Here is a 24,695-nt window from a genome sequence, read left to right as displayed (position 1 = left end):
AAGAATAAAGTGCACCGTTCATTTGCTTGGCCTGAAGCTTGGCTGAGACACCATGCGACCCAGAAGATGTAGCAAGGGCAAGCCTGTTCAGGCTGCGTGGTCTCTTGCTACCCAATGACCTAGTTTCATTCCTGTCGTACGGCAGATATCCCATAAAAGAGCAAGACAACCACCACAAACGAGTCCAAGCCCAACCTGATTTAGGTAACGTTAGAGTAAGACTCTCTCCTTCAGAGCATTCTAGGTTATGAGAAGTTGGTGATTAAACAAACCTGTACAAATAAGTCTTTGTCCTTTTACAGATAAGCCACTCGGCTACGCGGTGTGCATTTATTGTGTGTGCACCAGGTCCTATGGATGTCGAGTAATCCCTTTCGCACCTCTCCTTATGCCTCCTCCTTGTGGCCCCCTGCTCTCTGCCTCCACCCATGGCAAGGTGTCCTGCTTTATGTGAGAACTTCCGCTTGAAGAACGCAGAATCCGGCTTCGACCAGTTTCTTCAGCAAATCCCCAGGATGCAAGCATGGAGCAAGGTGAGATGTGATTGGCTAGTCTGGGAGTGAAATGTGATTGGCTAGTCTGGGAGTGAAATGTGATTGGCTAGTCTTCTCCACTTCACTGAGCGACTGTCCTGTGTCTGGGCACCTCTTGGGCAGTTTCCTCTTAGTGCTGTCCTACATATATCCGTGGGTGGGGGTCATATATTCATAGTTCCTGTCTCCTGCTCATGTTTTTATAATTTTTTATTAATTACTTATTTAAAATGATCTGGGTAAAAGATTGTGGCCGACAGAGATGAAGCTCTTCAGGGAAAGAGCTAGAGAGATGGGTCAGAGGGGATGAACATTTCCTGCTTGTGGTGGTTGAATAGTATGGCCCCCATAGACTCACGTGTTCCAATGCTTGTCCATAGGAAGTGGCACTCTTAGGAAGTATGGCCTTCATGAAGTGTGTCACCGTGGGCACAGGCTTTGAGGTCATACATGCTGAAGCTACGCTCAGTGTGGGACACAGTTCCCCTTCTGCTGCCTTTGGATTAAGTTGCAAAACTCTCAGCTCCTTCGTCCAGCACTGCCTGCTGCCATGCTCCCTGCCGTGATGAGAAGGGACTGATGAAACTGTAAGCCCCAGTTGAATGTTTTTCTTTATAGGAGTTGCTGTGGTCATGGTGCCTCTCCACAGCAATGCAAGCCCCAAGCAAGACAATGCTTTTTCCAAGTCTGATCTAGGTTCACTACCGAGGACCCACATGCCAGCACTCCAGCGCCCTCTTGAGGCCTTGGCAGGCACCAGGCACACACTTGGTGCGTATACAAATGCAGGCAAAACAGTGATACACATAAAGTGAAGATAAATAAAAGATTTTTTCTCTCAATTTGGGGAATAGAAACCCCTGTTTCTGCCCATACTCCCCCATGCAGCTTCGGGGGGACAGGGAAGAGCAGGTTACAACGGAAGCCTAGAATTCAAAAATTAGACAAATTTTCAAGAATTGACTCCATTACCTGTCCTATGGGAGGATTTGGGGACAGGGCCACATTCACAGTGGGCAGACACACTTCTGCCTCTTAGGGTGGTTAGTGCAGCCATATGAGTTAGCAGATGTAACACTCCTCTGCTGATACCTGGCGTACCAGCGGTTACTGTGGTTACCAGCGTACTGTGGTTACCATTTTTGCTATAGCAAATGTCTGTCTATGCACCATTTATCCTTGATCTTTCTTGCTTCTCCAGGCAAGTGTGGGCTGTGTTCCTTTTCCTGTGTATCCAGAGCACAGCTCCATACCTGGCCCATATGTCTCTGAGTCTCAGCCCAGGAGACATGGGTCCCCCTGCAAGGGACCCCCTGCGCTTGGCTCCCTGCTCATGCCGTAGACTGTTCTCCTGAGAGCAAGAGTTCTTAAGACATTTGGGAAACCTTTGTGACTTTCACTAAAAATAATCGACAGTAGATTGGTATGGAGGAGACGTAGGAAGCATTGCATCGGATGAGCCAGACCCGGGAAGCCAGGGACCGCACGCCTCTGAAGGTCTGAGGAAGAGAAGGGCAGGCCCGAGTGAGCTTTGCAGCCTGCTTTGCTCCTCTCACAAGTGGAAATTGCAGTTGCTGGGATTTTGCACACAGCTTCCCATCTTGCAAAATCGCGAAGAGCAGGAGGAGAGCCACTGAGGCGCGGCAGACGCTCTGTTCTCTCGGAACCCAGTACACGAAAGAGAATTTTCAATGTTAAAGCTTCAGCTGGCAAAGAGACAGGAGGTAGGAGGGAGGGAGGTTTTGCTTAAGTAGAAGTAAGGGAATAAAACCCCCTTACAGCACCAATCCACACAGGCAGTTTGCACCGGACCACCCCTCTCCTCCAAAGCCTGTATTACTGCCTTCTCCTTCCATGGAGAAGATGGGTCACTCCTGAGTCTTCCTCCAGTCTGGTGCTGATCTCAACAACATAAATATTACAGCAAGATCATGCCTCTTCCTTCTCTTCCTTTCCTGTCAGCTCTCTGCCTGGGAGAAGGAACACCCAGGGGTGAGCATCCGATTTCTTGCAAACAAGCCTTTGTTTAGGGGAGGCAGTCCCTTACCTGATGTCTGATCATGAATAAGTGAACAGGCCTGGAGATCACAGCAAAACAAGTCGGTGGTTTCTGCTCAAAAAACAGGCAGGGGGTTGAATCCTTGCCTGCCCCTTGGAGTTAGTGTGCGGGCGTACATGTATGACAGTGTATGCACAGGTACCTGGATGTAAGCATGTGAATGTGTGTGTGTGTTTGTGTGTGCAAGTGCTGTGCATTCATGTAACACATGTGTGCACATGTGAGAAGATATGAGCATGCACACGTTTCTGAATAAGAATGTATTCATGATATAGGTGTGGGTGAGTAGCCGTGTGTGGGTAGGTGTCTGCATTTGAGTATCTGATTTTGTGTGTGCCTGCAAGTGTGCATTGATGTGAGCAGTGTGTGATTGTGGCTGAGAGAATGTACATGTGTGTGAACATGTGTGCAAATATTTGCCCAAACACGTGCACATATACATGTGCCATGTGTTCCAGTGTGCATGTATGCAATGTGTTTTTGTGTGTGCGATAGCATGTGTCTGTGAGCATGTGTAAGTGTGTGGGTATGTATGAGCGTGTGTGAGTCTATCCATATTGTATGTAACTAAGCATGTGTGAATGTTTCTGGGCATCTCATGGATATGGAATGGGTACTGAATATACTGTGTTTTGCTGTGTCTGCTCTTGCTCTTCTAGAAGGAGGTTCTGAATTACAGCGTAGTTGAGATGAATAGTTATTGACAGCAAAAGCTTCTTCCTAAACCTTCAGCTCAACCCCTCTCTCCTAGAAAACTTAGTCATCAGGGTTCAGATGTGTGCAGTAAGGAGGGTGTGGCTGTTGGAACAGGAAGATAATCTTGGACAACAGGTTGCGGGTGGCTTCAGAAAGAGTGGCCAAGGATGAAAACCAGTTTACGGTGATGATCGTCGTTTAGAACGCCTCTGCTGTTGCTGGCACAGACCAGAGATGAGCATTTCAGGGTCAGAGGATAGCGATTTTCTTATTAACATTCGTAATTGTCAGAGAGGCCTCTGGGACAATGTAATGAGACATTTTGTCATGGAAATCAATAAACGCGTGGTCATCCTAAGTCAAACAATCCACGTGTATTCAGTCCATAGAGTGAGAGTGACAAAACGCTCTGTACCAATTTAACAAGAATTCAGCGCAATTAGGGAGCTTTTAGGAGGCCAGGGATCCACTGAGAGGTATGTCTCATTCAGGACTGGGGCCTGGAGACCTCACCTGACTTGTTTTCCCCTTGACTCCACTGCCTTCTATCACGCTCCGTCAGGGGCGTTGCCTGCATGGAAACAGGGCTGAGCACGAACTCAGGTCCCTTGCATGAGGAAATTCTTAGCCTCCAAGTCTTTCCTGACTGACTCTGGTGTGCTTCAGACCGACGCGAGCAATGGCGGGGATGAATTCTTCACTCGGATAATTTGATCACTGGGGGCCACGATTCTTCTCCCCGGCAGATCGTAAGGAGAGAATGACAAGATGGAGGCAGTCTGGTTTCACTAATCACACCTTGAAGGTTTAACCCGGTCGCATCAGTTCTTTATCGCACAGCCCGGGGAGGGCTAATAATGAGCTTCTTCTTTTCTCTTGTTTGAAGTGTGTTGTGTGTAGAGAGAAATAGACGTGTCTTTCCATCAGCTCTGTGTTTATTCTGGAATGTTAATAGAAGCGACTGTCTGCTGGGTGCCCAAAGAGTCATTGAGCGAGATGCAGAAGGAAGCACAGCTAGCTAGGTGTGCGGTGCAGAATGTGGTGCAGAACCCCAGCAGGGCAGACGGAGTGTGCACCTATCTAGAGTACTGGCCTAGGACAACATGTGACAGCGACAGTTGCCTCTCTCTGTGATGAGTGTATCAAAGCAAGCAGCCAGTCTCCTTTGAAACTGCTTCTTTTCCTATATTTCTGTTCTTCTAAACAAAGGAAAGAGGAACATTGCCACAAACATCAGTGTCTCCCTCAGTACCAGAAACCGAGCACGCTGCTGGAGACCTAACAAGTGACGGTGACCTGGATGCGTGCTTAGTGTGTCCCTCTTGCACCTGACTCCTGTGTTGTACATGGCAGGGCCTGGAGAAGGTTCCATCTCGCAACAGGGGACAGTCTCCAGAGGATCACATGTGGCAGGCAGTGAACTTCAGTTCCAAGAGGCAGCTTTAGCCTTCCAAGGCCATCTCCATGGAAGGGCAAGAGGCAGTGGCCCCTTCCTCGTGGTCTTCCTCACGAAAGTTTGCACTGCCTGGTTTTGTGTGTCAACTTGACATCAGCTGGAGTTATCACAGAGAAAGGAGCCTCCCTTGAGGAAATGCCTCCATGAGATCCAGCTGTAGGGTGTCTTCTCAATTAGTGATCAAGTGGGGAGGGCCCATTGTGGGTGGTGCCATCCCAGGGCTGGTAGAAAGCAAGCTGAAAAAGCCAGGGGAAGCAGCCAGTAAGTAACATCCCTTCACGGCTTCTGCATCAGCTCCTGCCTTCAAGTTCCTGCCCTGAGTGAGTTCCACTCCTGACTTCTTTTGGTGATGAACAGCAACGTGGGAGTGTAAGCTGAATAAACCCTTTCCTCCCCAACTTGCTTCTTAATCACAATGATTGTGTAGGAGTACAAACCTTGACTAAAACGAAGTTCTAACTCCCAGCAGCCATTCACAGACCAGCAAGATGGGAAGGCCATCTTGTCAGAAGGAACAGAGTGTGCAGGTGGGTTTGGAGGAGTGGCCTAGAATTTGCTAAGAGCCTGTGTCAGTCAAATCCAAGTAGTTTATCAGTTTATTGTGTCAGGCCCCTCAGTGTGAGAAAAGAAGGAGGAGACTATACTACCTACCCACTTTTGAGCTGCTTACATACACCCATCATAGCGGAAGTTGATCAAGCCATCAAATCTCATCATACAAAAATCGGCCACCCCGAGTCCAACATCCAGTGAATTAGGGAAGACCTCTGTCCATAGGAGGCTGCAGAGGGAATCATGGACCCTCTGTGGCAAACAGAAGGACAGCTTCAGCTACACAGGGTCAGCTCAGATGAGACAGTCATGTCCAGTCTGTGAGAGCAACAGGAGGACAGGTCAGAGGAGGTGGCCTTGAGCAGAGACATGGACAGAGCGAGATTCCAGCTGGCTGAGGGGTGAGTCAGTGAAGGAGAGAGGGCGTACCAAGGAGGAAACAATGAATGAGGATCTGACTGGATGCGGATAGACGCAGCTCAAGAACTGAGGGTGGTCTAGATGCCCTGCTTTATCTGTGGAGCAGGGTGGGGTCTTGCTCTCCTGTGTCCACCTCTCACTGGGCCTTTGTGTTGCTAAAGAGGATGGGGTAACAGAATAAAAGAGGGAGCAGCCTAGGAGTTCTTCCATGTTTGTGTCACGAAACGCAAGGAGGAGAGGGGGAATGGAAAGGAGGAGGAAGTAGGGTCGAACTAGAGGGGAGGAGAAAGGGGAGGGAGGAGAAGGAGAAGAGGACAAGGAGGAGACATGATTAGAGGAAAGGTGAAGGAGGGGAGGAGAGAGGGGGAAGGAGATGTAGGAGGGGAAGGAGGGGGGGAGGGAGGGAAATGAGGGATGGAAAGGAGAGATGGGAGGAGGGAGAGGAGGAAGGAGGGGAGGATGGACGGGAGGAGGGACGGGAGGAGACCATTCTGGAAGTTGGTTGGGCAACAATGAAGGTAAGGTGTATTTAAGGTTACCGAGCAGCACATTAAAAATGGTCGAAAAGGCAAGTTTCATACTCTAAGTACGTTATCACAATAGAGCGAGCTTCCGCAGTGCTCTATGGCTTTCACTGTTCGTCTTTTACCTCTTGGATAAGCTAATTCCTAAGCACTTCATTCTCTGTGATGCTGCGGTAGACAGAATTGCCTTTCTAATTTCCTTTTCAGACGGTGCCTCATTAGCCGGTCGGAACGCAGTGTTTTCTATGCGCTGCTTTTGTATCTCCGTATTTTACTGACTCCGTTTATTAGGTCTCACCTTTGGGAGACAGAATCTCTGAAGGCCTTTTGTTCCTAAGAGAGCCTGCCCATGTCCTCTGTCTAATCGAGTCCTTCCCCTGGGCTTGCTCAGTGCCTCAGAACAGAATCTCATACTTGGTTAAGTTGAGGTCTGGACCCACTGCCCTTGTCTCCTTGACCTTGGGGGAACTGGAGGACTTTCACCATGGAGGGTAGGCTGTTACCTGGGGCTCTAATTTTCTTTCCTTATTGTTTAAAATTATCTCTGCATTCACGTGTTGTGCCTGCTGAGATCAGAGAACAACCCTAGCTGTTGCTCCTCCATGTTTTCTGCCTTGAAACTGGAGTCAGTGCCCACCAATTAGCTAGACTGGCTGGTCCACACGTACCCGGGATGTGCTTGTTCCTTCCAACCCTGCCCAGTGCCCAGATGACTTTTATTTCTGTTGTTGGTTCCCAGGCTTGAACTCAGATGCTAATGCTTGCAAGGCAGGCACTTTACCAGCTGAGCCATCTTCCCAGGCTGGGCCATTTCCTTCTATCTGCAATTTTCATGGTGGTGGTGGTATGGTGGTGGTGGTGGTGGTGGTGGTGGTGGTGGTGGTGGTGGTGGTGGTGTGTGTGTGTGTGTGTGTGTGTGTGTGTGTGTGGTGTATATTTGCATGCTATAAGTGCTGTTTGTGTGTGTTCAGTTGTGTGTGTGTGTGCTATGTATTTGTGTGCTGTATGTGTTATGTTTGTGTTCAGTGTGTATGTATGTGTGTGTATGTGTGTGTGTATGTGTGTGTGTGTGTGTGTGTGTGTGTGTAGTGATTTGGGAGCTGTATGTGTTGTTTATGTGTGTGTGTGTGCATGTATGTCTGTCCTGAATGTTGCATGCATGTGTGTGTTGTGTATTTGTGTGCTGTATGTGGTGTGTGTGTGTGTGTGATGTGTGTGTGCATATGTCTGTCCTGCATGTTGCATGCACATGTGTGTGTGTGGTGTGTATTTGTGTGCTTTATATGTTGTGTGTGTGTCTTGTGTGTGTGTGTACATATGTCTGTCCTGCATGTTGTATGCATGTGTGTTCTTAGCAGCCCCAATTCTCATTGCTCTCCAGGGCTTTGGAGTTCTCTAGATATCGGCACCGTCTCCATCTTTGTTCCATTTCCCCGTTCACTCTCAGAGTGGTGAGGTTTCCACTCAGGCAGCACTTGAGTCGCTCTCTCAAAGCAGGCTTTTCGTGCAGTAAAGGCAGCTACCTGCTTCCTGTTTCTATCGCTTTATTGTTTGAACCGTGGTGGAATGCATACCAGGCCTTGATCTCATGATACTCCTGCCTCTCTGCCTTCAGACTGTTGGAATTAGAGCCATGCGTCTCGGCCTCGATCACTTCTTTCTTTGTTCACACATGGGGCACAGGGAAAGGCCCAGCGGGAGCTCTCCCACGACCACAGTCATCTCTAGGCCCCAAGAGCAGGAAGGTGATTATTCCCTTTCCAAAAGTATGAGCATTTTACTTTTACTTCTAAAATGAAGGTGGGTGGCTGTACCAATAAAAATCAAACTCAGTGAAGCATCCCTGTGCCCTTCCTTTCTGAGGGCTGGACAGGACTGGCCCCTCCTCCTGTTATGCCCTGTGCTTTTCTGGTGTGCCCAAGTGCAGCCTCTGTGATGACATGGAGACCCTCAGGGACCCATGGATGATGTAGAAGAAGAAACTGTGTGAGGAGTGTGGTCTTGCCAGAGTTCTCACTTAGCACAGTGCACATAAGAAGGGGACAGAAAAGCTACCTTCCCAGTTCTGATCAGCATGTAGTGCTCTTGGAAGATGCCCCCAGGAACCTCAAAGAAAGAAAGAAAACAAAATCAACTCTCTCCGGGCACCTGAAAACTGCCAAGGGACTCTCCTATTCATTGCGACTTTTCAAAAGAAAGGAAAAAAAAAAAAACACAAAAGATTCCAGAAGTAGAAGCACCTGGAAAGAATTTGGGTAATGGACATTCCCTGGCTCTGGGAGGGGGCAATGGTGGCTGTGATGGTTTGTCTGTGTTCTGCCCAGGGAGTGGCACTTTTAGAAGGTGTGGTCCTGTTGAAGTAGGTATGGCCTTGTTGGAGTAGGTGTGTCATTGCAACCTTTAAAACCCTCATTCCAGCTGCCTGGAAGTCAGTATCCTGCTAGCAGCCTTCAGATGAAGATGTAAAACTCCCAGTTCTTCCTGCTCCATGCCTGCCTGGATGCTGCCCTGCTCCCGCCTTGATGATAATGGACTGAACCTCTGAACCCGTAAGCCAGCCCCACTTAAATGCTGTCCTTATAAGAGTTGCCTTGGTCATGGTATCTGTTCACAGCAGTAAAACCCTAATAAGACAGTGGCCTGCTCCCCAAGTAGACTGTAAACACATCAGCCACAGGACCTTCTGCACAGAGAAAATGGAGCCCAGGTAGTGGCTGCATTTGTATGCTTCTGTGGCCAGAGCCTGAGGTAGCAACCCCTTCATTCATGCTTTTATTTCAGTGAGTTGAGCCTTCATGGATTTTGCAGCAGCCTGAGGGGCAGATGTACTGCTGGGATCTGAAGCTGCTGCACTCTATGGTCCTGTTCTCTGTGCCTGACCTGACTGAAAGGAGGCTGGCCTGAGAGAAGACAGATGCCGTTCCTGGGATCTGGCTGTGTTGCAGAGCAAAAGCGAGGCATTCTGCAGATGTCAGAAGGAAGATGCACTCCCCAACAAGCGGCTGTGTTCACCAAATGCAGCTGCACTGGTTACTATTTGTGCCTCGGGAACAACATAACAGACAAGAGCCACTTAAGGAAGGAAGGGGTCACTCCAGGTCATAGTCGGAGGATGCGGTCCTTCATGCTAGGGTAGGCATGGCTGCAGGAGTGTGAGGGAGAGAGTCATTTACACAGGGAGTCAGCCATAGAGAGGCCAGTGCTGGGGCTCCACTCAATTCTTCTTTTTCATTCAGTACAAAGCCCTAGTCCATGGGACCACACTACCAGTGTTTAGGATGGGTCTTGTACATCAGTTAATCTGATCTGAAGACTTCCTCATGGACATGCCCAAGAGTTTGTCTTCTAGGTGATTCTAGGACAATTGACAGTCAGTGTGAACCCCTGCTGCAGCTAACCTTAGAAGGGCGTGGTCTGCTGTGATGAGCCTCTGAAAAGGGTCTTTTGGTCAAATGGATAAAAACATTGGGCCTTTAACATTGTGGAGATGGCTACAGACTGTGGGGACTTCTGAAGTTGGACTGAATGTATTTTGGATTATGCTATGGCTAGGTATGGCCTTCATAGACTCATGTGTTTGAACAAGATGATGGGGGCCAGGGAGCAGAACGTGTTGGTTTGAATATGCTTGGTCTGGGGAGTGGCAGTATTACAAGGTGTGGCCTCGAAGTGTGTCACTGTGGGGTGGACTTTGAGAGAGCTTCCTCCGAGCTGCCTGAGGATGGCAGTCTTCTTCCGTCTGCCTTTGGAACAAGATGTGAAACTCTCAGTTCCTCCATTGCCAGGTTCGCCTGGATGCTGCCATGTTTCCCTCCATGATGATAACAGACTGAACCCATGAAACTGTAAGCCAACCCCAATTAAATGTTGTTCAACCCCAATTCAATGTTGTCATTTATAAGAGACGCATTGATCGCGGTGTATCGTCACAGGAATGGAAACCTCAGCCAACCCAGAAGTTGGGATCAGTCTTGGAATGGGGTGATGGAGACCTACCATCCAGAACCATTCACGAGCCAGGAAAAACAACTCCCGCCTCAGTGCAAGCTGGATGCATCTCAGATCCAGCTCACATCTTGAGCCCAAGAGAGGACTCTTCCTTATCAACACCGGAGTTTAGAGGCCTGTAGGAGGTAAGGTAACACACCTCCCACGAGATGGCGGTTTGGATGAGAACACCTCCACAGGCTCATGGATTTGAATGCTTCGTCCCCGGTTTGTAGGACTGTTTGGGAAAGATTGGGAGGTGTGGCCTTTTCGGAGGAGGTGAGTCCCTGTGGGTGGCTCTGAGGTTTCAAAAGCCCACACCTTCCTCAGCTGGCTCTCGGCCTCTTGCTTGTGAATCAAGATGTGAATCTTCAGCTACGGTTCTGGCGCTGTATCTGCTTGCCTGCTGCCATGCTTCCTACCATAACGATCGCACGCTCTGACCTTCTGCAGCCTCAAAGGAAATCCTTTCATGTTTCCTTGGTGATGTTGTTCCATCATGGCAATAGAGAAATAACTGGGCGGCTGACTTCGTGGTCATTGCAGCAGAGCCTAGAGGGCCAATACAAGGCTGTATCTCTTCTTTGCCACAGAGCAGCACCAGCTAGGCAGAGGTTGACTCCCACCTCCCTCCTCTGAGTTTGGGTCTCTCTCTCACCTAGGGAACTGCATTCCTCATGACATAGAACATGTTTAGCTTCAGAGGTTCTCCCCCTGGGATGTCTATGTCAGAGGAACTGGGTATAAAAATTATTGAGTGCTTGGAGATCTCCGATGGCTTCTGCCAGCCGTCATCTGTGTCCCTGCCACCCGTTCCATAGCTTTTGCTGGTTCACGGTATAAGGTATCATATTTATCAATTTAGATTACATAGTTATGCATATGAAATTTATAATTCGGGAATACATATCATATTTCTGCTTAGTGTGTTTTAATCTTTCTTTTTATTTTTGCTTACAAGTCCTTTCGGTGTATCATGCCCTTTTGATTTCCCACTTCTGCAGACTTGTTTCAAAATGAACAAACGATGGAAAAGACAATGAGCTTCCTTTCACATTAAAGCAATCCCCACAGGAGCAGGAGCGATGGCTCCGGGGTGCAGTGCCTGGCTCACGAGCTAGAGAACCTGAGTCCCTAGAAGGCACAGCATGGCTATGTCCATCTGTAACTCCTGTTTTGAGAGAGCGAAAGGGAGAAGGAGAGGGAGGGAGAGAGAGAGAGAGAGAGAGAGAGAGAGAGAGAGAGAGAGAGAGAGGAGGAGGAGGAAGAAAGGAGAGAGAGAGAGAGAGAGAGGAGGAGGAGGAAAGGAGAGAGAGAGAGAGAGAGAGAGAGAGGAGGAGGAGGAAAGGAGAGAGAGAGAGAGAGAGAAAGGAGGAGGAGGAAAGGAGAGAGAGAGAAAGAGAGAGAGAGAGAGAGAGAGAGAGAGAGAGAGAGAGAGAGAACCAAATGCAAGTTCCAGGTTCAGTGAGAGTACCTGTCTCCAAAAGTAGGGTGAAGAGTGACAGGGGAGATACGCAAGTCCATCTCGGGGCTCTGCGAACACCTGCGTGGACAAGCTCACACGAACGTGCACAAGTACGTGTGCACAGTGTAACACATGAGTCCCTACCCCCAAACTATTCCTAAACGGTGCCTGTGTTCGAATGGCTCGCCCCACACTTCCTATGTTGTATTCAGATGCCGTGCTGTCTTTATGTCAGAGGGGGAAAAGGGAAGCAGGGAGGGAGAGAAAGAGAGACACCATTGCTTAATTCTCAAATGCCCCAAGACGCATCTTAGCTACTTTGCCTGACACTTTGGGGCACCACTCATTCACCCTTCAGTTGACCGTTCACAGCTCAGGACAGGGTCCCCACCCCTCCTGTGACATATCTGTGACAAGACAATCCAGGACGGGCCAGAAGGTTGTCTTGCTGCTGAGAGGGACTAAAACAATATGGAGCTGGAATGTACACACGGGGGCTTCGGGGTTATTTTCAGTCCCTAGTATTGTTTAGGTTGAACCTGCGGGACCTGTGCTAAGATGCTGTTGGAAAATCCTCAGCAATGGGCTTGAGGCAGCTCTCACCTCAGAAGGGGTTGAACCCCTTACGAAACATCATTGCTGTGGACTTACTGTACATAGGGTGGGTTTTTTAAAAGCCCATTCCTCTCAGTTATGACCACATTCAGCCCTTCACACCTTCCTGCCCCTCCTTTCTCCTTTTCTCCTGTTGACCTCCTGACCCCTGACCTCCGACCTTCTGACCCAAATTCCTGACCTCTTGACCTCCTGACCTTTTGACCTCCTGACCCCCTGACCCCCTGACCTCCTGACCTCCTTTCTTTTCCCCCAGTCTGTACTGCTTTGTGTATTCATGTGCACTCTAGGATTCACAATGAGAGCAAAATCATACCCATCTTTGTCCAGTGAGTCTGGCTTACTTTAACATGAATCCCAGCTCCACCACTCCTGCGTGTGCACCCCCAAACGCTCTAAGTCAACAGAGCACAGAGGTACCTGCACACCCATGTTGAGGTCACGTGGTTCCCAGCAGCTGATTGGTAGAATCGTCATCGGTGCTTCTGTGTCACAGCTGCGGAGAAGATGTGGAGGGCACGTGGAGTTGCCTGCCCACAGAGGAGGATAAAAATCATCTTGTTTGCAGGAAGATGGATGGAACTGGACTTATTATCAAACCTCGATGCCTCACCTTTCCCTGGAATCACACCCCTGAGCCCACAGTGTAGCAGTGTTTGGGATGTGAATTAAATTTTCCTTCAGGGCCTCATTTAAGGCTAATGGCGATGGCACTAAACCAGCCCCGCTAGAGTGCAGAGCACCAGCCCTGCTATCTGCTGAGTTAATTTAATTGAGTGTAGAGAGAAATTAGTCCATCTAGGACCTCTGCAGGAGCCACAGGACGCTCCTGATGATGTAGGGGTGTGTGGATGGACAGGCTGGGTGACCTCTGATGGGAAGTGTCTATGCACACAGAACATTCAGAGCGTCTGGGGACATGCTGGGACGAGTTTAAGGTCACAGAGACTGAGCCATCCAAGAGGTAGTCCTATTGTCTTCACCACCACCACCTGCTAATCACAGTGTGCTGAGCTCAGCCACACACACCAGAGGCTCAGCCACACACACCAGAGGCTCAGCCACACACACCAGAGGCTCAGCCACACACACACCAGAGGCTCAGTCACACACACCAGAGGCTCAGCTGCTCTCCAGCCTTGGCTATCTCTGTCCAAGAGAGACAGCATATGGAGTCACAAAGACAGAAGCAAAGGAGATGACACCCAAACTGCCACAGTCGGATTCCCTCCTCCCCAGCTCCTTACTAGGTTACCCCATGACATGACACCCAGGAAGGATAATTCCAACCAGGTGTAGCACGGTCTGGGTCTTGACGCTTTCTCCAGAATAAAGGACGGTGTTAGACTCCAACACTGTCTCCCACACACCGCTCCGGCTGCTCTGCAGGGTTAAAGAGAGAAATGATCGATGCTTAGACTGAAAATAAAGGGCAAGTAATGGTAGAATGAGCCCGGGACACCTGGTAGGGTCTGGAAACAAGAGTGTGCTTTAAACAGGAGCCTCGGTGTGAAGAATGCAGGTATGATAAGATAATGGGGGGGGGGGGTTTGAAGGTCACCAATAGTGAAGGCAAGAGCAGCTGGAACAAGATGTATAAAACAGTATATGATAGCAGTCTAAAATGTAGTAATTTATGCGAGTCCACGCTGATGTCGATGGAGACTCAGGTGTGAGTGGAAGAGCCCCAAATGACTGCCATGATCCGTTTTCAAAGCGTGGACCACACTTCCCACTCGAACTGTGGGCATCGAGGATGGTATGGGAAAGACAGCATGAGGGAGCAAAGAGACAGCCCGACAACTTTACCATAATCCTGACAGTCAAGGTCATCCGCATTAGCACGAGCCCGGTAGTCAAGTTCTCCAACATTATCATAAGCCATGTGTCCAAGGTCATCAGCATCCCTTAAACCAGTTGGTCAAGGTCGCAGCAACAAGAACAGACCATGGCGACAGCACTCTCTTGTGTGGAACCATGTGAGGACGTTGGTCCTTCACTTCTGCCATCTCCGTCCCCAAACTAGACACTTCATTCTGATGACAGAACAATGTTGGAGCCCTACTCTAGGAACAGCCCCTCAAGCATCTGACTGGCATGGCTCAGAGCCTCCGAAGTCATCAGAAGCAGGGGAATGCCTGAGAAATAGGAACAGCGAGAACGTGGCCGACACCCGCCACTTCCTCCTAGCTGGGTCCTGGAGTCGTACAGAGCCATATTAACTGTAAGGATCTCGGGGTTAAGTGCTGACTAGGTCAGCCTGGCGCACTGATACTGGAGCTTCAGTTGGCTTGGACTTAAAGACGCTAACAACGATGTCTAATAGAGACAGTCCGCTGAGTATCTCCCATTTCCTTTGAGATCACACCCATCTGGAAGTGAAGAGAGGTGGGGAGATGACCTAAGAGGTGTCAGGGTCACTTTGAATAGACTTCCTTCCATGAACACTGTATCAGGTGTTGCAGTAACCTTTCCTGGGGAGACCTGAACAGATGTTTTCTTATCTCCAACGGAGTACCACCTGCAGACCAAAGACAAGAGTCTACTGGAGTATAGTCTGGAGAACCAGTAGGTTTAATTGTGGTTACTTATGAGAGCTCAGGGAAGATTTACAGAGGCCTCGCTAACTTAGGAGAAGCTATGCTACTAAAGGACTCTATCTTGCCCATCAGCCCTCCACTCATATCCGTCCTCAGGGTGGGGCAGGACTTGGTCAGCCCTCTCTCCCATGATGCATGGTTGAGGGACTCAACTTACGGGGTTCTCTTTTGATACTCATAGCTACTTCGGATTTTAAAGGATGGCGGCACTCGCTAGTGGTGGTCTCCGTATGGCAGATGGCCAGGTTGAGTTTGGCCAAGATCACATGACTCTCTCAAAGGCCGCCTTAGAGCCGGTAAGAAAACATGTCCATTCTGCAGGTGCCGTTGGCTCCCAGATCACGTTCATTAGAGTGATCATCTCTTTGATGCGGAAGATGAAGAGGAAGATGTTTCTCCAGGAAACAATGCCGGCTTCCTCCTCTTCAAACAGACTTTTCCCCATGCTGTGATGCTTTTCTAGCTCCTTCCCCAGCCAGCGGGGGAGCTGGGGAAGCAGATGACATTGCTTGGTGATGAATCAGTTGCCAAGCGTGTGGGGGTCCACTGCATGATGGGTATTGGACATTGTTCTTGGTGTCATGTCTTGCTAAGCTATTAAAATTTAGATTAGATACTGCACAGAGCTAGTGTGAAACAGTGCCACGAATTACCTCACGCACCACTGCCCTGTGCATGAGGGGAAGCGTTTGAAGCTGCACACCCAAGCGTACTGTGTTTGCATCGGCCCCAGCTGATGGTAGTACAACTGCAGCAGGGAGAACCCTGCCAGGTCTTCAGCCAGCACCAGCATGTTGCCTGCAGCACACCTCGCTGGTTTTTTTAAGCCCAAAGGTATCTTCTGGAGTGTGCATCCTCCCCGCAGAGAAATGAAGCTCTTGGACTTGATATTATCCGACTTTCTGCAAAGCAAATGTTCTCTTCTGAGCGCCGTGGGGGAATTTGAACGCCCATGATAAATGGCAGAGGGTGCAGCCTGGGATAAGTTTTGGAATGTTAACTTCGCTTTTCCCCCAGAGATGGTTTATTAATACACAGTCTGGTCTCTGGGTTCAGGAATATAAATCAGATTCTATTTAACTGGGTTTAAATTGCGCTCTGTGTCTGATCCTATCTCCATACAGTTTCCGAGTGGCTGAGAAACTTCTTGAAGAATATATAGAAAATGAAGTTTCTATGGCGATGTAATTTGTTTTACCCCCCAGAAAACTACAAAAGGGATAGAAGTCAGTCTCAGACCTACCTCTTCCTTTACGCATGCTCCTCCCCCAACTCTCCTCAGCTCAGCACAGCAGTCAGGGAGGGGCTGGCAGCTCATCCTTCAAGGACAGAGTCCTCCTCTTTTAAATAAATGACAACTTACCTCAGAGTCACTCGGGGCTCCATCTTCCCTCAGGGCCCCACCGTCCCTCCCCAATAGTTGTGCAGCCATTGAGGATACAGAGAAGAGACAGGGTAGACCGTTTCTACAGCCAGGGTGGGGAAGAGTCCTAAGCCCCAGGCTTCCTCTGACTTCCAATCAGCCACCTCCCAGAGAACCCACAGCCAGACCTCAAGGGTCACATCTTGGTGTGGGACAGCCACACAGTGGGGATGAGCTGGTGCCTTTTTAAAATTAACCTATTGTCATCCAAGACCCCAGAGGAGGGATTCCTGATTTGGCAGTGGGAATCCGGATTTACAAGTGTGAAATGAAGTTTTAGGTCCAGCCATGAAAACAAAAACAAAAAATAAAAAAAAAACAAAACAAAAAAAACTCCAATCCAAAACAAACAAACAAAAAAAACAAAAAAATAAAAAAAACAACAAAAAAAACCCCAATCCAAAACAAACAACAAAACAAAACAAAACAAAACAAAACATCCCACAAACCTACAAAAGCAGTAAATGCATCACACAGCACTGTCCTCTCCAATCAGATAGAGCAGGGGGAGGTAGGCCAGGCTGAGGCTTTAGCATTCTTCCCTCAGCCTCCCCTCAAGGAAAATCATGAAAATTAGCAGCAAGATGTGTAGCCTTTTCCAGGAATACTGCCCGCCACGCCCCCAGGATTTTATTTCTGCCTGGAATTCCCAGCTGCTGCTGAGATAAGAACTCAGTCCCCTGTCAGACACACAGATAAGACAAGGGAAAGGGGGCTTTAAAGGTCTGTGGGAGGCAGGGCAGGTGAGATTGCTCAGTGGGTAATGCCACTTCCTGCCAAGTCTGAGGACCCTACTTCAATTCTCTGGACGCACGTGGTATAGGGAGAAAGCCAACTCCCATGAGTTATCTTTTGACTTCCCCATACGTACTCTGGCAGGTATCCAGATGTCCCAACACAGTTATAAATAAAATATAATCACAATCTTTTTTAAAAAGCCTCACAATACAGTTGTTGTCACCTGTGACCTCTGTGCACAGAGAATCAATATTAGAGAACGGCATCTTAACAGACACAGCTCCTCTCCTTTTGATCCCAGAGGCCCCTGAGAGCCCACGGAGGACGCAAATGAGTAAAGAGGCTCCTAATCTGAGGGATATGCAGAGTTTCAAGGCCACAGGTTGGCCCCAGAGACTGGGAAGCAATAACCCAGACTAGAAGGAACTATGTCCAGGGAAAAGTATTGAGGGACACAGGAAGGCATGAGGTGCTAGTCATAACCTACCTACAGGTCAGGTCCGCTCTGCCCAACACGCATTTTCATAAGATTTTTTATGAGCCTTAGCCCCACCACTCAGAGCCTTTAGCTGGCTCCGCACCCCCAGTATACACACTGCTGTGCTTCCCAAAGCCAGCAGCCTTTTTGCTCTGAGCTAGATCAGAAACCTTCAAACGCACACAGCCATGGGATCAAGGAAAGCAACCTCAGTCCATGATGGGCTGCAAGAGCCTGGATGCTGAGAGGCTCCACCAGTAGCTTCTGTTTTCTGTCCCTGGTTCCATCCCCGGAGCCTTCCTGGTACACAATTCGGGAGCTGGATGTTCATGAATGAATAGTGGTCTGCCCACCCACTCGTGTGCCTCTGCTATGGCTTGGGTCTGAGCTGTCCCACGGGGTCTGTGTTCTGGCCTCTCGATCCTTTGATATTAAGAGGTGGGGCTTGGCTGGGGAGACGTAGGTCCCTAAGGACGGGCCTTTGAAAGTTATTCCCACTTCTGGCTCTGGCCTGCATGCATTCTTGCCTTACAGTCCATCATGATGAAGGATAGTCCCTTCCTTCCCTTGTGATTCTCCACACCCCGGACTCCGCGAACGTCACCACGCCTGTGCCTTTGCAGCCATATTGTACTCAGATCCTCTGGAGCCTATAAGTAGACATAAGTCTCTGCTAGGTATCTTATTGCAGCACCATGGAACTGACTAATGTCCTGCCCTCCGTGTGTGCTCATTAACACTGCCTACCTGGAGGAGCCCATCCTCTCTGATCCCTGCCCCTGAGTACCTATGGGGACTCGTATGACACACGCACTTTGACGGTGGCTATAGTCTTGGCCAGCTCTCTTGCGAATGCTCTATGGGCTAAACTCTGCTCTGTCTGTACTCTTAGCTCATTTAACACTCGGACAACCCCACTTGTCAGGCACATAACATTATATCTCCTCAAGTTTCTGTATAAAAAACAAACAAACAGACAGACAGACAGACAGACAAACACCAGAGACACGCAGTGACTGTCTCAAGGCCTGGAAGTAAAACCAAGGGCAAACAGCCATAGTCGGGAGCAGATGAGAACACCACGCAGGCGCTGCTAGTTTGAAAAATAATGTCCCAACTTCAGTGAAACTTTGATGACAAAGGACCGGGTCTTATCTGAGACTAGGAATCACCCACCCATGCATCCTGGTATGCAATCTCCTTCATCATTCGGCATGGCTGAGCCCAAGCAGAAAACCTCCCCATGAACCTGCAGGCTCAGCTTAAACTCCAGGATCAGCAGACTGTGTCTTCTTCACACTGGAGAGATTAGGTTGCTTTTCCCCAGCAGCCAGGGTGGAATTAAACCTCTGTGGCTACTTTCATCTGGGATGGTATGCAGAGGAGGGGGGGTGAGAAACCGTCAGCTCTCTTCTTTGTAGACCAATTAGTGTCACGGACAGGAACCCCGTATAATAAATCCTCTGTCTTGCATCTGCATCTCCATCTGCCAGGCATCACTAGAGGATGACCTACAATATGGAGGATAACATTCCCACCTTCATAAGGACTCAGGGGTGGCTTCGGGTGGAAATAAGTTTTATAATAAGACTGAAGTCAAGAGATAAGGGAATTATCAGCCTGAGGACGGGGCAGCAGTTCACTGCTGTGGAGGGAAACGTAGACACGTTGGGCAATTCCCAAGAGGAGTAAGGTGGGTGGAGAGATGGAGGATTGAGGAATAGCACCCAAGGTTGGGTGGGGACAGGTCAATTCAAGAACAGCAGGAGGAAAGGCTCATGTGAAAAAAGAGATGGGAGTGACCAGGAAAGATGGGAACATGAATCTTTCTGTTTCGTGGGATCGAATGACATAGGAAAGGAGTGGCTTTAATCAGATCTTACGTGTGCTGCCAACCAAAGAAGGTTATGCCTTATTCACTAACCTTAAACTTCTTTCCTGATTTTTTAAAAATTTTTTTACAATAGTCTTGTCGTTTAGGTTAATCGATTCTATAATTGCTTAAAGCGTAATACAGTAGCTTGCTTTAGTCAAATGCAGTAGGAGGGTCCTGACTAGTCCCCAGGGCGTTCTCTAGACTAAGAGGGCTCAGCCAGGCAGGTCAGGGCAGGTACTTAAGCAAAAAGAAAAAAAAATACTCATTGACTCCTGCAGCTCGGTGCTAAGCTTACGTGGGAACCGGATGGGACCACAAGATCCAGGCAGTGAGAGATGCTGACCTCGTATTTCTGATCTTGTTCCCATCTTGGCTGAATTTATTCCCTGTCATCTTATCTCCAAATGGAAATCCAGAAGGGCTCTGCTTCTCTGGGCTCCCGTTGACATGCCCTGGTGATCTCTGGAGGCAGAGAGTTGCTTCCATTCGTAGAAGCTCTGTTGATCCCAAGCAGGGTGTGGGCAACTCCTTTTATCACATGTATGCTCACTGAGCATCCATTCATTGTGCTTTTGTGTGAGGAGATTGGAACCACCCAGCCAATGGGGACATTAGATCTGTCCTATGGAGCCAGCAGAAATGCCCCAGGCAACAGTCAGGGTGCAACAGCGATGCACACACCTCCATTTGGGCTTTGACATATACTATAGCTCAGTGGTTGATTGAGATTATGCAGTGTTTAATTTTTATGTTTGCATGTGTGGGTGTGTGTGCAATGTTGTGTTGGGGTGTGAGTGTGTGAAGGTATTTCTATGTGGTGGAGGATGGGGGTCAACCTTGGGTGCTATTCCTCAAGATCCATCTACCTTGCTTTGGAGATAAGGTCTCTCACTGGGATCAGATGCCATCAGTCTGGCTGGCCCACAAGCCTCAGGGATCTACCTGTGTCCATCTTTGACTTCCCGGCACTAGGATTAGAAACACTCGGAACCAGTCTGGGTGCTGGGATTCAAAGTCAAAGTCAAGCCGGTATGGTCACTTCACCTACTAAGCCATCTCCCCAGGCCCACATCTGTGTTTTCTTCCAGGGACTCATTCTACCTCAGAGACCACACACTTCTTGGGACGTCTTGCCTCTCTGACCTGGCAGATTGTCTTAACCACATTAACCACATGGGAATTAGAAAGGAAAAAGCAGTTTATCTTGAATGAGTTATAAAGGGGAAGAGGAAAAGGGAGAGGGAGAAGGGGAAAGAGAGAGAGAGGAGAGAGAGAGAGAGAGAGAGAGAGAGAGAGAGAGAGAGAGAGAGAATACTTTCTAGAAAATTCTAGCCTGAGCCTCTAATCCTAGATGAGATACTCCAGGACAAAAATAACTCAGAACTAGTCTTAAAAAGCTTGAGAAGCACTTGAAAGATGTCAGTTGGGAAGGGGCTTTGTAAAAAGCGTCGAGATGTCAGAAGCCATTTTAACACTTTACCAACGTGGCCGCAAGAAAGGGTGCTGTGAGGGAATCCCACCAAGCCAGGTGTTGGTGGTGTATGCCTTTGGTCTCAGGACTTGGAAAGCAGAGGTAGGTGAGCTCCAAGTTCTAGGTAGGCCTGGTCTACACAGACTTCTAGGACAGCCAGGGCTACACAGAGAAACCCTGCTTTGAAAAACAAAATAAAACAGCCCCATTCCCCCAAAGGGAAAAAAAAAAACAAGAACCAAACCAAAACAACAACAAGGAAGGAAGAAAAAGTCGCTGTCACCAGAGGAAGAATTAGCAGCTCCAGGAGATAGACTCCAACTGCCCCAAACTTGCCCGGGGAAAGTATCATGTCTCAGGTTGTGTCAGGTCCCCACAGGTGAGACCCCCCAGGTCACTTCTCATATCTCCTTCAGCAACCAAGTTCCACACCAGTGACGTGAACTACTAGGAGCACAGCTGCCAGGTCTCGGAGGGTGGCATTTAGCTTGGTAAGGAAATGTCCAAGTGCCCGAGCAAGCGTCTTGCATGCTCCACCAGTAACCTGTGAATGTCCTGCTGCTCATGTCCTTACAGTTAACACTGCACGGTCTTTAGTTGTTCTCATAGCTGGGCAAGCAAGCCTGTTCCCCGTGCCATCTACTTTCCCTCCCTTGGAAGGGCAACACTATGCCCCTGTGTAGCACACGGGCTACCTGCAATCCAGAATCACTCTGAGCAGATTCCGTGTGTGTGCCCGTCCCCTTCTGACATTGGCAGTGAAGTCAGTGGATGGAAGAATTGGGGTTGGGTTACAGATGCCTACCTCTGTGAGTTTAGATGTTTCTTTAATGTGGTTTAAAATGAGTTTTCAGAGCAATTATAGACAGAACCGCAATAGTGTGGTGATTTGGGCGTGAAGTGCCCTCTTGAAAAAATAGTATGCGAGAGGCTTGGTACAAAGCTCCCAGGCCAAGCTACTGAGCACTGCTGGATTATGTGTGCCCCAACCTAATCAGATTTGTAAGATAATGACTTTATTAAAAAGAAGTGGAAAGTTCTGGAGATGAGGACAGGTTGTAACAAATGGGTCACCTGAGTGTGTCCTGGGGGAGCTCTCCTCTGTCTCTGCTTTCTGGCTGCCATGAGCATGGGTCGAGTCTCTTTTCTCCTTCACAGTGGTCTGCCTCATCTCAGGCTTGGAACAGAACCAGGCAACTGGAGACTGCATAGGAGTGGTGTTCTGTTGTTATAGACACTGAACGTTCATGATGTAACCCTGTGGGAGTGCCTGACAGATCCCCCTCGGGACCCCATCACTGTCTTAGATGCTTAGCTGTCACTACCTCTGGTGGCAGCCAGAGCCCTGCTGCCCTGAGAGGAGGTGGCTAATGTCCATCAAGAATGAAAGGCAAGATGTGAGCTTCCTGAAGCTGCCAATGCAAAGCACTGTAGATCAGGAATCTGGACGAGAGGTGCGTCACACCTCCAGATGCCAGAACCAATGGCCAGCAAAGCACTGGAGATCAGGGATCCGGACAAGAGGTACCTCACCCCTCCAGATGCCAGAACCAACGGCCAGATGTCAGCAGGGCCCAGGGCAGGGCTCCCTCTGAAGATGCCACATGGTCAAGGATCCCCTCCTAGGGAATGGTGCCACCCACAGTGACCTGGGTCTTCCTACATCAGCTAATATGTGATCAAGACAACCCCCCACAGACATACCTGCAGGCTGACGACTTGATCTAACCAAGACTCTGTTTCCAGATAATGTCAAGTTGTCAAAGGCAACAGGCATAGGACCCACTCTCCTCTCCATCATGACCCTGGCTTGTCTACTGATATCTTAATGACATGATTCCCAAATCAGGTTACACCACGAGACAAGGACGATTGGAACAAGAGCATCCAAGCAGGGGAGAACACGACTGACATCCCAGGTGGCCTGACACTGGGCTGATCTGAGGGGAGCATCACATACAGGCTTGTGCTAGGCTAACGGTAACGTCAGGGGCCTTATGAAGAGTGGAAATAAAGAGTTTTCAAGCCAGTGCCCATAAAGTCTGAGACGAGCTGAAGGATTCCACACACACGGTGAAGGGCTTGCTTCTGAGGATGAGAAGGGCCAAGCAAAGCCCTGAGGTGACTCAATGGGAGGTGGACACAGACAGCTCAAACCCACTCAATAATATCTCCTTAAATTTATTGTTAATGCATCCAGGGAGGGTCTTCACAAGAGTATAGGATAATTTGCGCTGGCATGGTACACACGTGTTTCCTGGGCACTGCCCATGCATGGACTCTCGGTGTGCAATGCTTCCCAGTGGTGTGTGCGGTCATTCACGAGTATGCACAGCTGATGCTTGTGCCCGCAGACGGTAACACGCCATGTTCTCTGTTGCTTTTGTCCTGTTGCTCCCGCTTCCCAGATGACCATGGAGTGGACACATGAGGCAGATGCTGTGCTTGGTTTTCTCCATCCCTGGCTCTAGACAGTCTCCCCTTTGAAGTGTGTGTGGGTCTCGCCTCTCTTTCATCTCAGCTGTGCACTTCCTCAAAGTCTTGAGATGAATAAATCATGCCCACCTCAGTCTGCAGCGATCTTGCCTCTCAGGGCTCTCCACTTGCTCTGGGGCTCGGCTAAGCCGCGAACTCTGGGGTTTTGTGCAAGCAATTTTCGCCATTCCTGCAGACCTTTCCGCTCTGGGGAATTTGGATAAACAACAGGGCATTCTCCGAGCTCAGCTGCAATGCCGACTAAGAGTTAGACAACTTCTCCAGGGCCTGATCCTCCATTCAAACTGAATGTCCTACATTGACTGAGGAGGAGTGTTCTCCTCAGTCAGCTACATTAGCACCCCAGGGTGGTTAATGGAAGGAGATAAGGGACCTGTAGGCTCATGTGGTGTTCCAGTGGATTCCACCAGCCACTCATGCAGGCACTCCTTCCCTAACAAACAGTCAGGCCAGCTCCCATCATGCTCTTTGGTGCCCTGTGGATCCTCCAGCCTCACAGGTGTGTCCTCTGGAACCACAGGCAATTTCTCTGGAGCTGGAGGTCTTTCCACAACAACTTTGGGGGAACCTAAAGATTGGTCACCAGCACCGTGTCTCCACTGCCAAGAGGGGATTCTTTACAGGTGTGTGTACCTGTCTGGGATACTCAACCCTTTCCATGCATGTGTGCCAACCCTCCTCTAACTCCACTCCCCTGCACTTCTCTACCCTTACTTTTGATTCCCCCTCTTCCTCTCTCACCTCCAGTCAGTCTTGTCAGCTCTCTTCCCTGCCCTCCATAGGTCATCTGTCTTCTCTCTGTGTCAGATCTAATCAGCTATACTGGGTTTGTGTCCACACTGTAGCCAGTGTCCTCCTGGGTTTTTCCTCTCGCACTCCTTCAACTTCCTCTAGGTAGGGTGATAATTCCCTATAGAGTCAATGTTCCCTGTAAGACTGAGCCTTACAGCTCCAGGCCATCGGACATAAACAGCACATGTCCATTTAGAGATTACATAGGGTGGCTATACCAGCCAGATTCCCTACCATCTCAATTAGAGGGAACTCATGCCTCCAGGCCAAAGAATTATACAGACAGCTGTAGTCCATCCATGCAACTCAGGAGGACATGACCAGGAGCCCAAGACAAGATAGCCAGCTAGTCTGCAGCACACACCATGGCTCTGTTCCTTTCAAGTTCCAGAAACAATTGTGATCTGTTCAATTAAGAGCAGAGCAAAGCTGGCCAGTGCTGGGACAGTCTGGAATGAAGGCAGGGGGAAGGGGGAACGGGAGAGGGAGGGGAGGGAGGAGAGAAGTCAGTCTC

The 24,695-nt window shown here is 49.2% G+C and overlaps 1 pseudogene; it reads left to right on the top strand.

Annotated features, from left to right (window-relative positions):
• Nucleotides 1-20,875: 20,875 nt before the first annotated feature.
• Nucleotides 20,876-24,695, top strand: part of Tada3-ps3 (transcriptional adaptor 3, pseudogene 3) — a 70,309-nt pseudogene continuing 66,489 nt past the window's right edge.

Source organism: Rattus norvegicus, chromosome 3 (genome assembly GCF_036323735.1).
Source record: "Rattus norvegicus strain BN/NHsdMcwi chromosome 3, GRCr8, whole genome shotgun sequence".
In the NCBI taxonomy this organism is placed as follows: domain Eukaryota; kingdom Metazoa; phylum Chordata; class Mammalia; order Rodentia; family Muridae; genus Rattus; species Rattus norvegicus.
The sequence above is the reverse complement of the archived record's forward strand: the minus strand, read 5'-3'. Positions and strand labels throughout refer to the sequence as shown.